This window comes from Pteropus vampyrus, unplaced genomic scaffold (assembly GCF_000151845.1).
Source record: "Pteropus vampyrus isolate Shadow unplaced genomic scaffold, Pvam_2.0 Scaffold132, whole genome shotgun sequence".
Taxonomy (NCBI): Eukaryota; Metazoa; Chordata; class Mammalia; order Chiroptera; family Pteropodidae; genus Pteropus; species Pteropus vampyrus.
In genome coordinates this window covers 2317561-2330728 of record NW_011888913.1, presented here as the reverse complement: position 1 = coordinate 2330728, position 13168 = coordinate 2317561, and the positions used below count along the sequence as shown (strand labels likewise).

General features: G+C 42.3%; 1 protein-coding gene and 1 pseudogene across 3 annotated transcripts in view; one reads left to right on the top strand and one right to left on the bottom strand.

Annotated features, from left to right (window-relative positions):
• ZNF407 (zinc finger protein 407) overlaps positions 1-13168 on the bottom strand; it is a 370323-nt gene that overhangs the window by 103985 nt on the left and 253170 nt on the right. The window lies entirely within an intron of this gene.
• Positions 12955-13073, top strand: LOC111744315 (annotated as a pseudogene).

The following is a 13168-nucleotide window of genomic DNA, read 5'->3' as shown; positions in this document are numbered from 1 at the left end:
CCTTCCTCGGCGGGGTGACTACTACCTAGCCCTATTTTGTGCTTGGTGCAAACACAGGCAAGTTTCTCTGCGCACTGATCATTTCCTAGAGGTCATTCAGACCATAATTTCAGGCCCTGGCCCCTGTCCTGATGGTCCTTCCTAGGAAATTGGACCCAGTGGGAACGTTTGCTCCCTCTGCTTAGTCTACGGGTCAGCATTTTCCTTCCCTTGTAGTTCTTAATTCCCTTAAGTGGCAATTATTTAAGACACAGTTAGAGAAGGTGCAATCTACATTCATCCAATAAAACCTAAATATTAAAAAGGACAGAAAAATTCAGCATGGTTACTAAGGATAAATGAGACAGCATTTAGCATTTGAAAGGTACCAACCAAGTGGTACATGAGTAAATGGATAAAAATTTTAAAAAATGATTGCGGGCTAAAAAAATTAAGAAGCATTGAAAGTGCATACTATGTGTCAAAGAGACAGAGCGTCTTAATTATAAAAGGTTAATATCACAGTCGGAGTCAAGAAATAGGTGGAAAAAAATCACTCTAATAAATACTACCTGGAAATCCACTCAAAGGTAGCAAATTTCAGATTTTAATGAGCATATGATAAAAATTAGATTAGTACTGTGGTCCAAAACACACACTCTTATCAGAGGTGACCTATCAGTACTAAAAGCATTACGCTTCGAAATGAAATCACCGTGTCTATGAAGACACACGTTAGAAAAGTCACGACATGATAACAAACACATTCGAAGGTCAAAGGTTCTAAAAAAGCCAAAGGAGGAAGGTGAGAATTCTGAATTTCACGTGGCCCATTCACAAGCAAACAGCAAAACTACCGGAATGCGTAAAAAAGAGGGAATGAATTAAAATGGCAACCTATCCATGAAACGCGCTGCAGAAATTCAGAATACGAGTATTATGCAGATAATAATGTAACACAACACGTGAGCTGTGGGTACTGCGGAATAGAGTATTCCAGATCTTGCAGGTACAATCTTTGTTAAATATACCACCTTTTCCCATGGTCTATATTTACGAGCACATAAATACCTATGAAATGTTAAGGACTGACTCAAAGCCAGCTACATCCTTAAGTATTTAAAACTTATGCACGGTTCGGTCTTCAATTTAACTGACCATCTGCCTAGTATATCGAAAAGAAGTATTTTGCCAAGAAAATCCAACATGCGATGCCTATAAAATATGGCAGACACATTTAAAGCGTCTGAGTTTAAAGTGGATTTCCATACATGCAACAGAATCCACGCCATTAGGACTATCTTTAAGGTTTTAACTCCCACATTCAGCAAAGGTCTAATCTCTATAATAGATCCCTTATTGTACAGCATTCTGAAGGGTTCTACTTCTGTGATTGAACCTTGACTGATAAAACACTTGTGAGACGGTGACATTTAATCTAAGTATCACCTGTAAAACAGTCAATTATGTAGCATAAAATAGGAACATAGTAGCAGTAACCCCGAAACCAGCGGCTGGCTTCGAACCGCATTACTAGCCTTCTAAGCTTGGGTCAGTTACTTCATTTTGTCCACCTCGCTGTTACATTGGGAATAACAGTAGTCTGGGTTTGTTCTGGAAATTAACCAGACCATGAGATGATACTCTCAAAAACAGGCTAATAATCTGGGAAATAACGAGCGTTCATATGAAATCATTATCACCATTTATAATATGGTTAATTATTTAGAATAAAATGGAATTAACACTACTTTCTAGATCTTTCCTATACTCTAGAGACTAGGAAAATGATGTGAAAGACACCTATTACGATTAAATCACCCAGAAAAGTATTATTAAAGCACACTGACTTGCCATAGTCCCTCGAGCTCAGTAGTCCCCTCTGTCCTGAGGCCTCTTTGCTGCGGGGCGGCCTGGGTGGCTCTCTCCCTGCTGACTCAGCCTCTCTCAAGCCTGAGCACCACAGGTACCCCGTCCCCGGGGCCCCACAGGTACCCCGTCCCCGGGGCTGACCCACAGCGCCCTGAGCTGCTATCCTTAGATAGCGCTCGGGCATTTATTCGTGTGGTTGTCTAATGAGCGTGTGTTCCCCACTAAGTCAACATGCTCTTTAAGACAAGGACCGCGCCCCCCAATCTCTGATGCCCAGTGAGCGCGGCGGGACCCACTGCACATGGGGAAGCCCAGAATCTGTCTGGTGACGATCTGGTGAGTCTCGACCCAAGAGCAGCTACGAATTCTCAGACGAAATTAACTTCTAGTCACGTCGGGACTTTAAAACGTGTTTTGCAACATACTAATAAGCAGAAGAACAGAAGCCTCATAAATTCAATAAAGTTTATGAAACCTTCCTTCCTAAAAATGTTTAAAAATTACTGATTTAACTTTTCAGTGATGTGATTCAGAAGCTGTCACAAGGCATGGTGAACATGTTTTTCATGAATAATTTGGAACTACTAAAGACAGGTTAGAAGGCTGTGTTTCTGAAACTGGCTGGCGCCCTGCTGATCTGATTCCGCAGAGTGACATCCTGCAGGGATCGTCACAGCATCACTTTCGACAGTCCTACGGTCAGGGGTTTTCCACAGGAGCCACGTCAGTGGCAAGGGCCCTGCCTGTGGCCGGCTTAGCGGCAGAAGGAAAGAGCCACACACTTGAGATCTTACAGGAAGTCCGGTCTGCCTAGGAGGCAACCTTGTCCTTCGCTGTGGGGAGCTCAGGACTCACTTAGAGGAACACCGATCATGGCTTAAAGGTACGAAAATGACGTGTAACTAAATACAAATATGCAAATGCAATGCCTGCATAAATTAACATGTTACATTTCAGGTCTAACTCAAAACCTTTAGGCTAAGCACATTCACTTTTATTTGTATTACGATGACAAACTATTGTTTCTTACAAGATGAGTCAAAATGATCATATATATTGATATAACAGGTGAATACCTTGACATCTTAATTCCTAGAAGATAACATGCCCAAATTGATCCTGCCATAAATAATAAAAAAAGTCCTGGATTTCAAATTTTTTTTTTTTCAATGTAAAAAGACATTACAAATTTTGGTATGTTCAAACTGAACATAAAACATCTTGAAAGACTAACACATTTTCATAGAGAAATTGGGGCTAAAAAAGAAAACACATAAAGTGCTATAAGAGAATTATATCTAAAACCGAAATTAATTCTTTGCTTGGTAAAAGATTCATGATCTACAGGCGCACACCATAAAAAGCTTTTCTTCATTGCACACTGTGGGAAAAGGCCGCAGACACGGACAAAGACGACCCCTTAGAATGACATTAGAGTGAAACGAGGGGCAGCCTTCGGTGTGCGCGGCCACTTCAAGGGCTGTCTCTGTTCCGTGTCCCGGCCCCTCTTCCTCGCATCCTCCCGCGTGCTGGCTGCAACCCCACATCCGCTCGGCCCCTCGGAACCCGCTGCACGGAGCCCAAGGCTCCTGCCGCCTGCGCGGGGCTCCGGCCCGTCTCCTCTTCCTACCTCCTTCACTCCTCGATTCTTACAAAATCAACTGCTCTTTGACTTGTCTTTCTACACTCCCGATGAAGCCCCCTCGTTGACACTTGAGTCGCACAGGTAACTCCTGCCCTTCCGTCCGTCTAGCAAGCACTATTTCCGACATCTGCTTTAAAGGCGGGAGTGCTTACAAGTCGTTAAGTGTCAGCGAAAATTAAATGGACACGAGAGTGGCTACGTCTGGCACTTACTCTCTCTGGTCCTTGATATAGGTGTGAAGCTTGCTCTCTCTGAATATTATGGCTAATCTAGCAAAGCCTAATCCTGTCGCTGGATTACCTGCAAGACGCCAAGAAATACCACAGTTCAGTGTGGACTAGACACTCTATAAAGAGTAGATTCAGTAAATATTTAGTTACCAACGTAGAGAATGTTAAAATACGATACTCGACCGCCTGATGAGCAGGGAAGGTGACGAGACTGGTATCTTCTTAAAAAAATAAAACCTTAGGTGAAACCACATGTAACACTCCCGAACAGTCCTCTAAACTTTCAAGAGAGCTAGCTAGGTTTTTTCACGTCTGTCATTGTATACTAACGATATCTTTAAAGCAAACAGTCTATTTGTTAAAAACGGTCTTGCTTCTGATGAAGAGAATGGGGGGTATGACCAGGAATGTGCCAACAACCCAGGCCACCTTCATTAACGCAAACCGTAACCTGGAGAAACAACTCTTGTTGCTCAAGAGCGGCACCTACTGGCACAACCAAGAAGGGCCCGGAAGACGCAGAGCGACTCCAGCTTGTCGTTTTATTAAACAAACACTTCCGGAGCACTTAATATGTGCCAGGCCCTATTGTAGGAACTTTACAAATATTAACTTATTTAATCACTCGAAGGCATTTATCACCGAAAGAGCTGACTTCACATAATCCTCACTCCTAAATCTGTCCCTGGCCAACATCTGGAAAGAAACTGGTTATAATTCATTCGAACTTGGTGAACCAGACAACGAATATGGAGTAAGTCCTGAAAGGCAGTCCCCGCCCCCCCAAAAGAGTTCTCTCCCAATAAAAAGAAAATTCAATTTATATTCAAGGCAATGTGAATAACTCATCTATATTAATTGCAAAGGAGTCTTGCCTTTTCCTTTATAAACAGGAAATCGCTTATGCTAGGTTTTTATTTTAAGCATGCATTAAAATTATGACTTTTCCTAAGAGAAAGAATGACTCTCTGCCAATCACGCTGACATGCTACTCAACAAATGGCAGTAATAGCTGGGACAAGAGTGAACCTGTCTGTGCAGAGCTTTTTAAGCAGGAACTAGACCAGCCATCAAAAATACTATTTTATCTGGTTGGGGCCTACAATATTCCACTGCAGTAAAAGCTATTAGGTGATTTAAGTGACTACTTTACTATGATGGATTTCACCTATTAAAAGAATGTATTTAAGTGTTTTTAATCTTACTTAGAAATTTTTTAAAAATGGAAAAATAAGAAAGGGTAAGCATGTCTGTAAGCTAAAATATTTTGCTTCTCACATTTTTATGAATAAATTGACTTTGCAAATTTACTCAATCAATTTATATATTCAGATGCTGATCAGCATGTATCATATAACATCTTTTTGGTCTATTTAATTTTAGAGTCTCAAGCCAATTAGTATAATTTCTGTATTAACTCCCCCATTTCCATTTCCCATCCCAATCAACTCCCCTAATGACCCCTCGCCAACAGAGACACCTATTTAATGTGTTCCAATACGGATATGTGCAGAAAATATAGAAAAGATAAGGGCAATTGGTTTTTCTATATTTGTAATATTTAAATTTTTTAACTGTGGTGAAGTACACATTAGACAAAATGGACCGTCTTGACCATTTCTAAGTGTACAGTGGTTCAGCAGTGGTAAGTACATTCGCCGTGTTGTAGCAATCTTCAGAATTTTTCATATTGCAAAAGTAAAACTAGACCCACTAAACCGCAATTCGATATAAATACAGAATGTACAAGACACTTGGGAAAACAGTCTGACAGTTTCCTTCAAAAGTTAAACGTATACGTACCGTTTCACCCCGGTATCTCAATTCCGGGTATTTTTACCCGAGATAAATGAAGCCTTATATTCACGCAGACGCCTACACGTGCACATTTACAGCAATTCCATTCATAATTGCCAAAAAGAATAAACGACCTAGATGTGGTATTTCACTGTCGTTTTGGTTTGTGTTTCTCTGACAAGTAACGATGTTGAACATCTTTTCACATTTACTGGCCATTTATATGTCTTCTTTGAAGAAACGGCTGCTCAGGTCCTTTGTCCATTTTGTGATTAGGTTATCTGCCTTGATATTGTTAGTTATAAGGGTGCTTTACATATTTGGATATAATTCTCTTATCAGATAGATTTAAAATTTATTTCTCCTTTCGTCTTGGTGATAACATTTGGAGGTACAAAAGTTTTTAATTTTCATATAGCTCAATTTATCTATTTTTTTCCTTTATTGCCTGTGCTTTTTGGCACCCTATCCAACAAACTATTGTGTAGCTGAAGGTCACAAAGACTTCCTTATATTTTCTTCTAAGGGTTTCATCATTTTAATTCCTGCTTTATGCCTAAAATAATTTATGTTTTTGACAGACAACAGACAGAAAGATGATAGACTGGAAAATAAAACAGCGGTACTTCGTGGAAATGGCGGGGGTTAGTACGCACGCACATGCTTCCTCGTTGTCGGCCTAGACGGCACATAGGCGCAGGGCACACAGAAGCAGTGAGTCCACGCAGGGCACTCATCTCGGCTTCTAAATTCCATTCTCCAATAAAAGGAACCGAGGCTCCTTAAAGGACCAGGGCAGGGAAGCCACCTGCTGAGCCTGGAGCACCGATAAAGCCCATACCGATAAAAGTGAATGGAACGAAAAATAATTGGCAGATATTCCTTAAAGGAAAATTCCAATTAAACGTAGAAGAACCGAGGGAACGAGAAAATCGCCACTAGAACGCCACAGGTCTTGTCGTGGGCAAGCCCCACTGGCGACTGTCAAAATCGGTGGCCAAGCGCTGGAAGAGAAACGGACTATTTGCACCATCTGAAATGATCTCCCCCAAGATGCGTGTTAGTTGAAAGGAGGAAAATAATAAGTTCGTTGTGGAGAAACAGGGAGACAGCAGCTCACTCAACGGGTCCAGGTTACTGCGTGTGACACGACGTGCCCCTCACAGGCTGCCCATCCATTCCGGGACACTTAAAGGACAGCAACTGAATCACAAATAAACATCCGACTAATGCAAAATGAGTGACATTCTACAAAATAACTGGTCCACGTTCTTTAGAAGTCTCAAGGTCATGAAAGACAACGAAAGACTAAAAAACTGTCACGGACGGGAGGGGACTAAGGAGACAACCGCCGACGGGCATGCTGGTTCCCGAGCTAAAGGCCGGAAGAGAAAACAGCATGATGGAAGGAAGGGCTGGCGACACGCGAAGGCAGCACGGGGGAGGCAACGGTGTCCTGCTGAGGCCAGCGCGTCTGCTTTCGGTAGCTACGCCGTGCTCTATCCGATGGAGCTAACATCTGGGGAAGCGGGTGAAAAATCTAGGGGAACTTTCTGTTCTATTTTTGCAACTTTTCTGTAAGTTTAAAATTATTCCAATATAAGAAGTTAAAAAGAGGACAACTTGCTAAATGGCAATTTTGCTCACTAAAAATAGAAATAAGTGAAATTGCAAATGAATAATAATGTGCGTTTTTACAGCTTCTGAGCTAAGTTTCAACGCTAATTAAACCGTGTACCCAAATTTCTCTCGTAATTTACAAAACTCGTAATGCTATTCTTCACTAAATGGCTTCAATGAAAATGGTTACCTGTTCTGCAGTATCAGCCGTAGGGCTTGTCAACACCCACCCCGTTTTCCTTGTATAAAACTGCATTTTAGTTGGGGTCAAGATATGTCTGTAAGGGTGTGTAAATTTTTAAAAAATATAAATTATATTGAATGCAACAGTTGATAAAAGGTCTTCATAAAAATAAAAGCCACAATCAATTACCTGATACGATCGCACTGCCCTCACAATAACTTTCCATGATCAGTATTTTTCCCTTAAAATTTTGATAAATGAAGTTGTCAGGGGGGATAAAATCACAATTTTGTTTCCTTAAAAAAAAACCTATAACTTTCAGAATTCGGTTCATGAATGCTGCAAATGCTAGTCCAGATAAGATCACCGTTTTGCCTGCCGATGAGGTCACCATACTGTCATGTGCCCGTGGAACCTGGCGGCAGCCAGGAGAGGCCTAAACGAAGTGTAAATGCAGGTCCAGGGACAGAGGTAATTACACCTCGTTACAATTAGAAGGAAGAGGAGAGGCTGCGGTTCTTTCCTGGAAAAAAATTAACCATCACTTTAAAAGTTCTCTTTAAGATCATGTAGCCGGGGAAGGGCCGACGGGCTCCAAGGGCCTGAGAGACATCGAAAATGATTAATTGAATGGATTTACATGAATTTCAGATATCTTCAGCCCATTCTATTAGATGTTACTAACAAAAGCTGTTTTTTAATGTACACTCTATTTTAAAGGTTGTGGATGCCACTAAGGACTTCACAGAACATTGAAATATTCACTAGAAAGGACGTTATTTCAGAAATACATTATTTCTTAAAAATTAGTTTTAAAAATATATAGTAGGTAACTTGTAAAGAATAGAAATAATTCAGATAAATTAAGTGATAAGTTTCTACTCTGAAAGTTTTATTCAGACCCTTGGTCGCCGCAGCTTTAGATAGGTGCTCAGCCTGTCACGTTACTACACGTGTGGCTACTGACACATAAACACTTACACCTCGCGTGAGGTTAATTACTCTTAGTGGCAACTTGAAATAAATGCAAAAAATCATTCCCATCCTTTCCTTCTATCTTCCTGCTATTAAAACAGCAATCACAGAGGCCGGTAGCTTTTTCTTTGACAAAAATCTCAGTATTGATCATTTCCAAAACTCTTTCGCCTGTATCAACGCATATGACCCTCATAGTCAAAAGAAAGGCTAAACGCTGTTATCCATTCGGCAGTCGAGAACAGACACAGAATAGTTGAGTGACTTGCTTAAGGTCACACATCTCAGCAGTAATAAAGTCAGGACACTTCAAAAAGCCTAGTTCACGTGACTGGCTCCGCCTGCCCGTCCGTCCGTCCATCTGTCCGTCCATCCTCCCGCCAGGCTCTGCACCGAGCAGCAGAAGGAAGGACAGCGGTGAAGGCCTTCCTGCGAGTGCCTCTGACACTGCGTGACACCATGCTGCTGCCTGGGACACGTCTCCAGCTTATGAAAGTCTTAAAACTCCAAAACGTTAACGCTTCCATAGTAAGAAGTTCATTCATTAGCTCGTAGATGCTGCATTTTTTGTTTTGTTTTGTTTTTGTTTTTTGTTTTGTTTTGTTTGTTTTTGTTTTTTGTTTTGTTTTGTTTTTTCGTTCCTGCACATGCAGGACTATGTCACTGGAAAACTCTTGAAGACATACAAGCATGGACTTTCAGTCCACCACACTGTAGATACGTATCCTCCTCAGGCAAGTTGACCTCTTGAAGGTCCATTTTCTAAAATCATTAACTTGGGAATAACACCTCCGGAAGAGATTTGTTTTGAGGATTTAATGGCCCAGCCAAAAGTCTGGCACGGACACTATTAACTACGCTTCCTCCTCTCTTTGCGATTGAAAGGCAGACCACGACAGTGTAAAAGAACAGTTCTTCAGTACCGGGCGCTAACCACCTAAAATAGGAAGCCGCCCGTAAACACAGTCCTGACGGCCCCTCCTGCAGGGGGCTGTGAGAAGGCGGTGGCACGGGGTGGGCCAGGCAGACACTGGGTGACAGATGTTTCCTTAACTCTGCTCCACGGTGTTTAGCAGACAAAGGAAGTTCTTAGACAAGTTAGGACATATTTATTCTTAAGCAGATTAAATTTAAAAATATTTAAGAATGTGCAATGAGAAGGCTTTAGCAACCCTATTTCGGTACAGTGTTCAACGAGAGCACACGCTGAGGGCAGGGGACTGGAAACTTACCGGTGACAGAACATCCACGAAGGAGATGACCCAGGAGCAATTATGCGACCGGAAAGAGCAGCTGATGGAAAACACTGCTTTGACATTACTCACCCACTGACGACAAACGACACGACGCAGTTCTAAACGCAGGAATTCAACAGGCGAGAGTGAGAAAGACAGCCAAGAGAGAAAAGCCAGCTACCGAAACACCACATCACGGTCACGGCGGCCGCTGAGAACGCCTGACAGAAGGCGCCAGAGTATTTAGGCAGGACTTTGAGAGAAACAAAGACGTGCGAGCAGCAGCTAAGAAAAACAGTAAATTACCCATGGATGATGGCTGAGGTTAAAGAATCAAACTGTTGAACTGTTAATTATTTTAGGAAGTCTTTTGTTAGTGGTGAAGTATCAGGAGACTGGAAAACAAGGAATGCAGTCTGAAGGTTAGAAAGAGGGAGAGAGACGGCAAATTATAGAGCTGTGAGTCTACCATCTATATTAGGAAGTAAATCTGAGATGATACTTATGGATGAGCTTAATGATACATTTGGAGAAGGACAATTTAATAGGGGTGACTCAGCATGGATTTACCAAAGGCAGTCATGTCAGAGAAAAATTCGTTCCTTTTTAGGTTGAAGTAATAATTGGTTCACGTAAGGGAGAACCAATGAGAAACTGTTAAGATTTTCTGAGATATTTGGACCTTTTCATAAAATGAATTATTGTACAAAATGTCATGACACGTGTCAGAGCATCCTACTAACAAAAGGGGAAGAAAGAAATGGGGTTAAAAATAGAGAGCCAAGGAATCTGGAGAAAGACCACCTCCTGCAAGGCCTGGCGATCAGAACCCTGACATTTCTCATTCACGACGGAGACAATCGTTTATATCAGGACATCTGAATACCCTGCTAGGTGAGCGAGAATGGTGAAGGTCTGGAATGCTGGAGCTGCCTTTTCTTACCTGCGTAGAGGACGCACAGGAGCTCAGAGGCGGGATATGAAGTTTAATCTGCCCGAGTATAAAGTGAGGCACTTGGGGAGCGTTAAGAACCAGTTAAGCATAGTTTAAATGGTGCTGAATTACCTACCATTGGAAAGAAAAAGGATCTGGAGTTTGCGTAAGAGTCAAACTTTGACATTCTTATTCTTGAAAGTGAGTAAGAGGAAAATACTATGGAATGCAGTTAAATAATATGTTATAAAGAATTAAAAAATTGATTACCTTAAAGAGACTATGAAAATCCCAATTTGTGAAGACGGTATGTAGATTCATCTGCTATCACAGTGCTCGGGTGATGATCTAATGTATATTTTGAAATGATTAAGTCTTAATATGTAAGAATTGAGGAAAATCATATCAATTTAAATGATAAAAAAAAAAAACCGGTGACAGAAGAAAAATCAAAGAAATTAGGGAAAACATTCTTGTCACCTCTTAAAGCTTATTCTTCTACTGAAAAGAGACGACTATTTGATCATTACGTCTAGAAAAGTCATAAATATCTACTACGCGAAAGTCCCAGCTTCTCAGAGGAAAAAGTGCAAAAATGATGTCAACGTCACAACCTGACGCGGGGCCGGACCCCACACAGCGGCCACAGGCCTCCGGCTCCCGGGGACTTTGTCCACAAGCGGTGAGCGTTACTTCACCAGCCGAAAAGCTCTCTGAGCTGCAAAGGCACAACTGTCAGTCTGTCACCTAGAATCCAAGACAAAAAAAGCCTCTTTCTCAGGCACGATGGGAGAACCGCAGCACCCCCAACGCCCCGGCCTCCCCCCGCCTTCTCTGTCGTCATCCTCCTTCTCGGGTTATGTTTCAAGCAGTCTGAGATATAACCACCCAAGTCCGACTGAAGGTCACTCAAACTGCAAACATAAAAGCATATTCAATTCTTTCTCAAGGTGCGTGAATGAACACCGAGCTTATTCATGAATGACAGATGGTAGAAGTGCAATTCGAGAACTATGAAGATCCAATAAAGATCGTTTTTGAGGTAAAATGGGGTTCACTAAACAGGCAAAAATTATAATGTACAGTAACAGAAAGAATTCTGGCCACTTCTAATTCGATGTCAATTTCGTGGGCATTCACGGGATTGTCACAGCTCATCATATTAGATCTAGGGGGACCTAAATGAACCTTTTTAGATCCTTGGAGGGTAAGGGGATGCTGTTTAGACAACAACAAAAAAGTACACACAGAAAAGTACACGACTCATGGAGGGCTTCAGGAATTTCTCTGGCTGACAACAGCATCCCGTTCTGCGGGATGGGAAGCAGAGCCGCTGACCCCCGCTCGGCATCCCAGTGACCGCTGTCCCGAGGGACAACAGACGCGGCTCCACCACCGGCGGCCCTCTGAGCCGTCCTCACATGTACTGAAGATGGAACCGTGTGGAACGTGGTCCTGTGTGTAACTTAGCTCATCCCCTGATGTTACTGTGCGCTTATTCGTCGTCCTTGGTCCTCACTGCCGTTCAGCGCTCTGTTCTAGCAGGCGAGTGTACGGCCTCCCACATCCCACTCCGTGGACCTTTGCGTTATCTTGGTTTGTGACTACAGGGACTACAGCAATAATCATGTTAAGTGTAAATACTAAAATAAATGACTGTCTCACGCAAAGGAGCAGAACCGTCACAGCAAACAGGGCGCAGCTGCACGCTGCTGACCAGGGGGCTGGCGAGCTACTCCGTGCAGCGCCGGTCAGAGGCAGGACTGCAGGTGCACAGGGCGCTTCGCAGTCACGAGGGAGCATGTGTCTATCCTGCATCGGGGGGGTCTGCGTGCGGAGCAATCCTAAAGTTCCCAGTACCCAGAGATACATCTTCAAAATATGCAAAGCCAACAATAATAGCATTCAAAGGAAAAACAGACAAATCCACAGTCTCAGCGGGCAATTTTAACATACCTCTCCTAACAGTTGATAGAGCTAGCATAAAAAATGTCAGTGAGAATACAGACAATCTGAACGACACAGTAAACAAACTTGACCTAAGTGACACACGGGGAACACAGAACATGGCACCAAACAACACCGTAGTTCACGCTCCTTTCTAGCATGTCTCAGACATTTACTGAAACTCGCCATGTGCTGGGCATGAAGAAAGCGTAAACAAATTAATTCGGATTATGTTATGTAAGCACAGCAAAAACACAATAGAAATCAATTTATATTACTATTTCTATAGTTAACAAAACAGTTAGTAGAAAATCCTGAAATGCCTGAAAATCGAATACTAGATTTTTAAATAATCCACTTTTATTTTAAAAACTAAGCATTTTATCTTGTTTTTCAAACAATGCTACAACCAAAATTAAGCTTAACCTAGAGCCTTTAATTCTCTAGAATAGGAAATGGCAAATGATAACAAAATCATCCTTCTAATTCTCCCAATTATTGAGAAGATGACGGATCACCAACAGAAGCAAAAGAGAGCCTGTGGCCATGCCACCCTGAACACGCCCGATCCCGTCTGAGCTCGCAAGCTAAGCAGGGTCGGGCCTGGTTAGTACTTGGATGGGAGACCGCCTAGGAAGACCAAGTGCTGTAGATGTAAAAAGAGAGAGAGAGAGAGAGAGAGAGAGAGAGAGAGAACAGTGAGCAGCCGCGGGTGCCCTGCAGAGTTGCAGCCGGCAGTTCACACGTCGT